Source organism: Gossypium hirsutum, chromosome A07 (genome assembly GCF_007990345.1).
Source record: "Gossypium hirsutum isolate 1008001.06 chromosome A07, Gossypium_hirsutum_v2.1, whole genome shotgun sequence".
NCBI classification, from domain to species: domain Eukaryota; kingdom Viridiplantae; phylum Streptophyta; class Magnoliopsida; order Malvales; family Malvaceae; genus Gossypium; species Gossypium hirsutum.
The window spans coordinates 76,161,068-76,170,568 of record NC_053430.1 but is presented as its reverse complement, the minus strand read 5'-3'; the positions used below and the strand labels follow the sequence as shown (position 1 = coordinate 76,170,568).

General features: G+C 36.1%; 1 non-coding gene across 1 annotated transcript; it reads left to right on the top strand.

Moving 5' to 3' along the window:
- Positions 1 to 1,018: 1,018 nt before the first annotated feature.
- On the top strand, positions 1,019 to 1,125 carry LOC121204272 (small nucleolar RNA R71). The gene has a single exon (XR_005899200.1). It is a non-coding gene; the product is annotated as a small nucleolar RNA R71 (small nucleolar RNA).
- The last annotated feature ends 8,376 nt before the right edge of the window (positions 1,126 to 9,501 follow it).

Here is a 9,501-nt window from a genome sequence, read left to right as displayed (position 1 = left end):
ATTTGTTAAAAGCTCCTTCAAAAATTTTGCATATGTAGGCATCTACGAGATAGCTTGAACAAAAGGTAAGTTGATATGTAATTGCTTAAAAGGTTCAAGAAACTTACCGAATTGTGCATCAATGCGATATTTTTTTAATTTTGCTGGATATGGAACCGGTAATGAATATTCCTCCGGTACTGGTCTATCACTATTTTCGGGTTTTTCTTCCCTCCTTTCGCTTTCCACGGCTTCTTGTGTTAACTTTTTTTCAGATTCCGCTAACACTTTCCCACTCCTTAGTATAACTGCTTTGACATGCTCTCTGGATTTGGTATTACTAAATAAATTTCCTGGTGGTCTTTCCGAGATTAGTTTAGAAAGCTGGCTTATCTGAGTTTCTAGTCCTTGGATCAATGCTTGTTGATTCTTAAGTGCTGTCTTGGTATTTTGGAAACGGGTTTCTGACATTGATATAAATTTTGAGTGCATCTCCTCAAGGTTCGATTTCTTCTCTTGTTGATAAGGTGGCTGTTGAAAACCCTGAGGATTTTGTGGCTTTTGATTTCCTTGACCACCCCAGGAGAAATTTGGGTGGTTCCTCCAACCTGCATTATAAGTATTACTGTATGGGTTATTTTGAGATATAAAGTCATTATTACCCATATAGTTGACTTGTTCCTCTTCGGTTGTGGGATTGAAGGATTGATACTCTGTATGCATGCCTCCTCCGCTTGAGTCACACCTCATTACTGGATGTACTTGCGTAGAACCAAGAAAACTATTAGTCCTTTTATTGAGAAGTTCTACCTGATCTGACAGCATAGTAATTGAATCGATGTTATAAATGTCGGCTGTTTTTGTTGGCTTAGTTCTCATAACTTGCCACTGATAGTTATTCAGTGACATCTCCTCTATAAATTCATAGGCATCTTCCGGTGTTTTATTGTTGATGGTTCCGCCAACAGCTGCGTCAACCATTTGCCAAGTCGAGGGATTCAGGCCATTGTGGAATGTTTATACTTGAAGCCAAAGTGGTAACCCATGGTGAGGGCACCTTCTTAGTAAGTCCTTGTATCTCTCCTATGCATCGTAAAGTGTTTCTAAATCCATCTGCACAAAAGAAGAGATATCATTACGTAATTTAGCCATTTTAGCCGGCGGAAAATATTTTAGCAAAAATTTCTCGGCCATTTGTTCCCAAGTAGTGGTGGACCCTCATGGTAATGAGTTCAACCACTGTTTAGCTTTGTTTCTCAATGAAAATGGAAATAACTGAAGATGAATGGCATCATCAGAAACGCCATTGATTTTTAATGTATCGCAAAATTCCAGGAAATTTGCTAAGTGAGCGTTGGGATCTTCATCCTGCAAACCATCAAACTGAACAAACTGCTGTATCATCTGAATAGTGTTAGGTTTTAATTCAAAAGTATTTGCAGCTATAGCAGGTCTAACTATGCTAGATTCAGTTCCTGTTAAAGAAGGTTTAGCATAATCATACATAGTACGTGGAGCAGGATTTTGATTAGCAGCAATTGCAGGAGGTAGCAGATTGCCTTGGTTTTCAGCCATCTCGTTAGTTGGGGTTTGAGTGTCGTCTTCTCGCTCGTTCTCCGTGTATCGTAAGCTACACCTTATTTCTCTTTGATTTTTAGGATCTGTACGATCAATTTCTTCGTCAAAAAGTAATAGTCCCGACGTGTTTCTTCTAGTCATAAACTATAAAAACCCCCAATAGAAAGAATAAGTAAATTAATAGATAATAAAAATAAAAATAAAATTAAATTTCAAGAAAATTAAATGGCTAAAGTAATAAAAATTTAGCGTTTCTAATATTTTAGTTCCCCGACAACGACGCCAGAAACTTGATCGCGTGATTCGTAACAAGTAATAAATATTTATAATGAAGATCAAACCTAGACTAACTCTTATCATGACGAAAAGGCAAGCGCACCTATCGAACAATAGTATAGTAATGGCAAGACCGAGATATCGTACCCAAGGGAACCAAAAGTACTAGTAATAACTATCTTTTTATTATTTAGCCTAAGAATAAAGGGGTTTGTTTTAATTAACTAATTATTTAAGCTAAGAATGCACAGAGAAAAGAATTGGGGAACAATACCTAAGGAAAAATCCACCTAGACTTTACTTGTTATTCTGGCTCCGAATCGGACAATTATTCATTCAACTTGTTCCGTAGAGATTCCTAAGTTATGTTATTATCCCTATTCAAGACTAATAACGTCTAATCCCTAGATTGAATAACCGAGACTTTTCTCTAATTAACACTCTAGGGTTGCATTAACTCGATCTATGGATCCCCTTATTAGGTTTCACCCTAATTCGGCAAAATCTTGTCACTCTATTTCTAGGCGCGCAATCAACTCCGCTTAATTATGGCAAATGTACTCTTAGACAGGGTCTATTCCTCCTCTGAATAAGAGTATGTCTTGAATCAGTATTCTGGGATATCAAAACAAGAATTAAGTACACATAATTAAGAACAAGTTAAATATTTATCAAATGATTCAGAAAACAATAACAAGATTCGTCTTAGGTTTCATTCCCCTTAGGTATTTAGGGGATTTAGTTCATAACTAAATAAGAAAACATCTCAGAAGAATAAAGAATACAAAACATTAAGGAAACCCAAAACTCCTGAAGGAGAATTTGTAATATCTTGATTTAGGGCCTAATTGGAATAGTGGTTTCGTGACCACAAATCTGAGTTAGAAATAATTATTTTACAATTACTTTTAGGTTTATGATATGATTTCATGATTGAGTGAAAATTTCGTGACGAAATTCTATGCATAAAGTGCTTAAGTTGAGATTAGGGACTAAATCGAATAATTTGCAAAACTTGTATTCTAGAAGTTTTTAGTATGAAATTGCTTTGGAATATTAATGAGGAGGTCTTAAATAGCAATTTGACCAATTTCTAAAATTTTGGACAAAAATGGGCTTGTACATAAAAAATTTCAAAGAAAGGTATTAAGGGTATTTCAGTCATTTTGTAATTAAAATTAATTAAATGGGAAAATAAGGCCAAAATGTGTTCATCTTCTCCATGCCTTGGCCGAATCTTACCTCTCTCCATAGCTAGGGTTTCTTCAACTTCCAAGCTTCATAGTAACTGATTTCAAGCCCCGTTTTTAATGAATTTTATATTTTTGAAATCCCGGTAGCTCGAATTAACTTATGCTAGCAATAATTCAACCTAGGGTTCATATTTGGAAAAATACCCATAGGTGAAATTTGTGTATTTTGGTGTTTCATGATAGAATATGAGGTTTTAAATTATGTTGGACAACTTGTGCTACTCAGTTTTAAGTGAAAACAAGAAAAAGAGCTTAATCAGTAAAAATACCTAATAGTCATAAGTACATGTTAGAGTGTGAATTTGATATTGCAATAGAAGGGAAAAATGATCAGCATGTCATAAAACATAAGAAAATAGGATGAGGTTTAATTTTCAAGCCTTGGGGCAAAAGTGCAAATATGTGAAAGTTTAGGGGTAAAATGGTAATTTTTCCAAAGTTCGTACTAAGGGCTGTTTTGATGAATGTATGTATTAAATAAAATTAATTTGGAATTATAGATCAAGAGAAACGAGATTCAAGTCGCGATCAAGGGAAAAACAAAGTTTATGAGGAATAAGCTCGATTGCTAATATTTTGTATTGAGGTAAGTTCATGTGTAAATAAGGTAACATAATTTTTATTTTAAGTGATTTAATGATATTTGTATGATATGATATTTATTATCATGAAATATTTTGCTTTGTGAATTATTATTTGGTAATACGCAAATTATGTGAATAATTTAATAAGTATGAGATATTAGCAAATATCGATTTCTATATTCCGAAGAAGGCGATCAAAATGTGTAATTGAAAAGAATCCCGTTTGAACCTTGGGAATAGATTAGGGTACAAGTGACATGTCACTAGGATGGTTGAGTTCTGAACTCGTTGAGTTCAGTCCAAGTTCGTGAGATGTAACTAGACATCCGAGCTCGCTCAGTTGAGTCCGAGTTCAGTTATGAATGCGAACGCCCGAGCTCGTTGAGTTGAGTCCGAGTTCATTTTTCGGTGGGTTACATGGTAGCTTGTCTACATAGATTTCAAAAGCCATTAAGCTTGTTTAGCTATGAGTATGACACTTATGTGCATGTTATCTGTGTATCCGAAATCATATTCCGATGTGTTCAACGGGAGATCTCTAATAGAATAAGGAGAATACCTAATACGAAGGTGACATGTTGGTAAGTGTGATGAATAAGAAAATTTGACAGGTATATGTTTAAACCCTCGGGTTCAGAACTTAGTATGATGAAATTGTAGTAAGATATTAAATGCAAATGTAACATGAATGTCTTGGTGATGTTTATACAAATAATGTTTATGTTGAATGGAATGATTATGTTACTTGTTATTTGCATGTGAACTTACTAAGCATTTATGCTTACTCCCTCCTTTTCTTTCATTGTAGTTTTGACAAGCCGACTTGAGAATCGGGATAGGTCGAAGGCCCGTTCATACTATCCGAAGACCTAAATTGGTAAAATGGCTTGTATATTTTGAGTGTAGCATGTATAACAATATACTCACTTTGTATAAATGATCATATGATATGGTTATGGTTTGGTAAGAAAAGGGTTTGTAAATGATTAGGTATTGGAATGGCTAATTAAGTTTATATATGATAACATGTATGCTTTATGTCTTAACTAAACCATAAAAATCCTTGGAACGGTAAAATTAGCCATAAAACAGAGTCATACAGCAGCAGTGATGTGAATTTGAAAAAATCACTAAAAATAGTAGAAATGGAATTAAATGATGAATAAGTTATGAAATTTAATCTTGATGAGTCTATATACATATGGATGGAACAAAATAGGTAAATGAGTTATATTTTATGAGATATTTAAGTTTTGGTGGAACAGGGTCATAGTGGTCTCTGAATCCACTGTTTTGAATTTAAAAATTCACAAAAAATTGTAAACAAATATTTAGGAGTTTTACCTTACATTTATGAAATCCTTATTGAGTCTAGTTTTATGAGAAACAAATGGTATAATCATTGAAACTCTGTATAGGGAGATATCTAATTCGTAATACACTGGGGTCAGAGTAGTCGAACCCTGAAACAGGGGAGACTTTAACTAATAAACTCTACTAATTGGCTCAACTAAAAATTCTAGAAAAAATTTAGTAGATACATATATAAGTCTAGTTTCATAGAAAAATTTACAGATCTTAATTTTGAGTTTCGAAACTCGAGATATGAATTTTTAAGCGACTGTGACGCAGTTGGCCAGCTTGTTTGGAAATTTTTAAAAATAAATTGTTTTAGCTGTTTAATTAATGTATTAAGTTTAGTAACACCTCAAGCTCGACTCTGGCGATGGTCTCGGGCGTGAGGGCGTTACATTTAGCGGTATCAGAGTAAGTTTAGTCGGTTCTCGGATTAATGTGTTGTATGTACTGATTTTGCTATACATGCCATGCTATATATATATTGTGATAGTGTGACGACTTCTGACCTTTTAAATGATTTTTTTATAGTAAATGGATCCCGATCTAGCTGTGGTTGATGATGTAGAGAGTAATGCACCAGCTCTGGCTGAAGGGGCAGTGCCAACTAAAAATCCACCTCCTACTGTTGCTCAAGGAGGAGGAGAAGGGGCTCGGGAAGCCTTTCTCCAGATGATGAATGCCTGGTATACTGAGTTCGTTCGTACGAACCTGAATGCACAACCTCCCCCACCTCCCCCGATTCCTCAACCTGTACCCCCGATGCCTCAAGGTGTAGATCTGATGAAATTTCACAGAACTCCAGTTGACAAATCCGTAAGCAAGGGGCTGAAGAATTCAGGGCAAATGTTGATGATGATGCCGAGAAAGTAGAGTTTTGGCTTGAGAATTCTATTCGGGTATTTGATGAATTGTCTTGTACACCTGAGGAATGCTTGAAATGTGCTATATCATTGTTGAGGGATTTAGCCTATCATTGGTGGAAGACGTTGATTTCAGTAGTACCGAAAGAGGAAGTAACTTGGGAGTTCTTTTAAGAAGAATTTTGGAAGAAATGCATCAGTGAAAGATTTGTTGATCAAAAGCGTAAAGAGTTTCTTGAATTGAAGTAGGGGAACATGACAGTTACTGAATACGAAAGGGAGTTCCTCAGGTTGAGTAAGTATGCTAGAGAATATATTCCTACAGAGGCTAAAATGTGTAGACGATTTGAAGACGGACTTAATGAAGACATTAAAGTATTTGTTAGGATTCTCGAATTAAAAGAAATGGTAGTACTTGTTGATCGAGCTTGCAAGGCTGAAGAACTACTCAAAGAGAAGAAAAAAGTAGAGGCTGAGACTAGAAATTGGAAGAAAAGATCGACGAGCAGTTCATTCTCAGAGCAATCTAGAAAATCTAGAAATATGAATCCTTGTTCTCAAGTTTCGGCCGGACAATCATATGGAAATTTTAAGAAGCAACATGTGGGTCTTAAATCTCAGACTACTTCCGTGGCTAGTGTGGGAAATTCGAGATTTGTTAAGCTCGAGTGCCAGCGGTGTAGTAGAAATCACTTTGGCCCATGTAGAGCGAATGAATGTTTTCGGTGTGGTTCTCTGGATCATTTTATTAGAGACTGCCCAGAGAGAGTTGAGAAAGAAAAATTTCAGACTGTAAAAGCTAGTGGTACAGACTCGAGGGGAAAATATTCGAGAAAAGCTGGAAATGAAGCAAGCAGCAAGAATGTAGTCAAAGATTCAGTAGCTAAGCCTGAAGCAAGGGCTTCAGCTAGAACTTATGCCATAAAGGCACATGAAGATGCTTCATCACCTGATGTGATTACTAGTATATTTTCTCTTTATGATGTTAATGTTAATGCTTTGATTGATCCTGGTTCTATTCATTCATATGTGTGCATGAAATTGGTGTCTAGTATGAATATACCTGTTGAGTACACAGAATTTATGATTAGAGTGTCGAATCCATTAGGCAGATGTGTGATAGTTGATAAAGTATGCAAGAAATGTCATTTAATGATTCGGGGTCATTACTTTCCGGCCAACTTGATGTTGTTGCCATTTGATGAATTTGATGTTATTTTGGGTATGGATTGGTTGACATTGCATGATGCTATAGTAAATTGTAAAGAAAAGGTTATAAAATTAAAGTGTGAAAGTGGTAAAATTTTGCGGGTTGAATCAGGCAAATCAGAGGCATTATCTAGTGTGATTTCTTCGATGTCGGCTCAAAGATATTTGAGGAAGGGTTATGAAGCTTATTTGGCATATGTAATTAATATGAAAGAAATTGCAAAGAAAGTTGAATCAGTGCCAATTGTGTGTGAATTCGCGGATGTATTACCAGAAGAGTTGCCAGGTTTACCTCCAGTCAGGGAAGTAGAATTTCATATTGAGTTGATACCGGGAATAGCTCCGATCTCGATCGCTCCATATAGAATGGCACCAGCGGAGATGAAAGAATTAAAGTCGCAATTGCAAGAGTTGACTGATAAAGGCTTTGTGAGGCTGAGTTTTCCACCTTGGGGTGCTCCCGTGTTTTTTGTGAAAAAGAAGGATGGTTCTATGAGATTGTCTGTTGACTATCGATAATTAAACAAGGTGACAATCAAGAACAAGTATCCGTTACCAAGGATTGATGATTTGTTTGATCAGCTAAAAGGAGCAACATGATTTTCAAAAATTGACTTGAGATCTAGATACTACCAGCTACGAGTAAAAGAGTCGGATGTACCTAAAACTGCTTTTAGAACAAGGAACGGTCATTATGAATTTTTAGTCGAGTTAACAAATGCTCCTGCTGTGTTTATGGATTTGATGAATTGCATATTTCGGCCATACTTGGACAAATTTGTTGTGGTATGTATAGATGACATCTTAATTTATTCGAAAGATGAGACCGTGCATGCCGAACACTTGAAGATAGTTTTGTAAACTTTGAGAAATAAGTAGTTATATGCCAAGTTTAGTAAAAGTGAATTTTGGCTTCGAGAAGTTGGATTTTTGGGTCACATTGTTTCAGGTGATGGTATACGAGTTGATCCTAGTAAAATTTCAGCCATTGTTGATTGGAAACCACCGAAAAATGTAACCGAGGTTAGAAGTTTCTTGGGGCTAGCTGGGTATTATCGGCGGTTTGTAAATAGATTTTCTATAATTGCTGCTCCTATGACTAGACTACTTCGAAAGGATGTTAAATTTGAGTGGACGGAAGAATGTCAACAGGGTTTTGAAGAATTGAAAAAGTTATTAACTGAAGCACCACTGTTGGTACAACCCGAATCAGGTAAAGAATTTGTGGTGTATAGTGATGCTTCTCGAAATGGCTTAGGATGTGTACTTATGCAAGGAGGAAAAGTGGTGGCTTATGCTTCGAGGCAATTAAAATCTCACAAAAGGAATTATCCGACTCAGGATTTGGAATTGGCTGCTATAGTGTTTGCTTTGAAGATTTGGCGATATTAACTGTATGGTGAAAAGTGTCGAGTATATACCGACTATAAAAGTCTTAAGTACTTGATGCCACAAAAAGGCTTGAATTTGAGACAGCGAAGATGGTTGGAGTTATTGAAAGATTACGAGATTGTTATTGACTACCATCCGGGAAAAACGAATGTGGTTGCCGATGCTTTGAGCAGAAAGTTGCTATTTGCTTTGAGAGCTATGAATACTCAGTTAAAGGTATCAGATGATGGTTCGATTCTAGTAGAGTTAAGAGCAAGACAGATGTTTTTACAAGAGATTTGTGAAGCTCAGAAAAATGACCAAGATTTGCAAGCCAAGAGAAAGCAGTGTGAAGCTGATACGGGATCATATTTCAGAATCGGTTCTGATGGTTGCTTGATGTTTAAAAACTGGATTTGTGTACCAAGAAATGATGAATTGATTCAAAAGATTTTGCATGAAGCATATAATGATTGTTTGGCAATTCACCCGGGCAGTACGAAAATGTATAATGACTTGAAGTAAATGTATTGGTGGAGTGGAATGAAAAGAGATATCTCCGAGTTTGTATCAAAGTGCTTAATTTGTCAACAAGTGAAAGCTGAACACCAAGTACCTTCGGGACTACTCCAGCCTATCATGGTTCCTGAATGGAAATGGGATTGGATTACTATGGATTTTGTGTTAGGGTTGCCGTTAACTCCAGGGAAGAAAAATGCCATCTGGGTAATAGATGACAGGCTGACTAAATCGGCTCATTTTATTCCGGTACGTACAGATTATTCTCTTAATAAGTTGGCTGAATTGTACATCAGTGAGATTGTTAGGCTTCATAGAATACCTTTGTCAATCATTCCGATAGAGATCCGAGATTTACTTCGCGGTTTTGGAAAAAGTTGCAAGAGGCATTAGGTACGAAGTTGGATTTCAGTACTGCTTTTCATCCACAAACTGAGGGACAGTCAGAGAGAGTGATTCAGATTCTTGAAGACATGCTCAGATGTTGTGTATTGGAATTTCAAGGTAGTTGGG